General features: G+C 41.9%; 1 non-coding gene across 1 annotated transcript; it reads right to left on the reverse strand.

The window, feature by feature from the left end:
* Positions 1 to 562: 562 nt before the first annotated feature.
* LOC145077512 (small nucleolar RNA R71) lies at positions 563 to 669 on the reverse strand. The gene has a single exon (XR_013693254.1). It is a non-coding gene; the product is annotated as a small nucleolar RNA R71 (small nucleolar RNA).
* Positions 670 to 986: the final 317 nt, after the last annotated feature.

Consider the following 986-nt stretch of genomic DNA (forward strand, 5'->3'; position numbering starts at 1 on the left):
GGAACTGAAATCAGCCTTTTCAAGGAAGTCAGGAAAGACAACGGGAGAATCGAGTTCAACCTCAAAGAGCAATTTTGAAGTCTTAGATCAAATACCCGTCCAAGCCGAGTCCGAATACGATACCGAGCTTGAATTTGAATTACATACAAGTGAACCCGAGAACGAGCCAAGGAACGAGATGGCGAATATTGAAGAAATGTCTATGGGATCTTACAGAAAAAGAATTCGAGAAGACGTCGGTCCAAGCTTAGTACAACCTGCCATTCCTGCCACTGCCACATTCTAGATAAAAGGACATATCCTTTCTGCACTAAGGGATATCCCATTCTATGGGAAAGATCATGAGGATGCGTTCAAGCACTTAGATGAAGTGAACGACATTGCTGATTACTTCAATGTCCCGAATGTTAACAGAGATACCGTCTTGCTAAGGATGCTTCTCGTTACCTTTAAAGGAGCTGCAAAGGATTGGCTAAAAGCACTTCCACCTGGTACAATAACTACTTGGGATCAAATGCATGAGCAATTTCTAGACCAATTCTGTCCACCATCCAAGATTTCTAAACTCAAGAAGGCAATAGCCAATTTTGAGCAAAACCCGGGGGAGTCACTTTACGAAGCTTGGGAGCGTTACAAAGGGTTGTTAAGGAATTATCCTCAACATGACCTTAGCATTCAACAAGAAGTCTCCATATTCTATGACGAGGTCAATGTGATGACAAGACAACTCCTTGATTCTCAAGGACCACTTACAAAGAAAAATCCAGGCGAAGTCAAGGAATTAGTTGAAGAATTTGCAAAACATTCTCGTGAATACCACAATCCAAGGAATGAAGGCATGAAAGTAGTTGGGGTGCACAAACCGAAGAGATGGCTGCTGTAATGACAATGCTTAACACTATGGATATGAGATTGACCCAAATGGACCAATCAATTCATGTAATTCGAGTTGGTTGCAAGAGATGTAGTGGCCCACATTTGACAAA

The sequence above is a fragment of the Lactuca serriola genome, chromosome 9, assembly GCF_051521515.1.
Source record: "Lactuca serriola cultivar US96UC23 chromosome 9, Lser_US96UC23_V15, whole genome shotgun sequence".
NCBI lineage: Eukaryota > Viridiplantae > Streptophyta > Magnoliopsida > Asterales > Asteraceae > Lactuca > Lactuca serriola.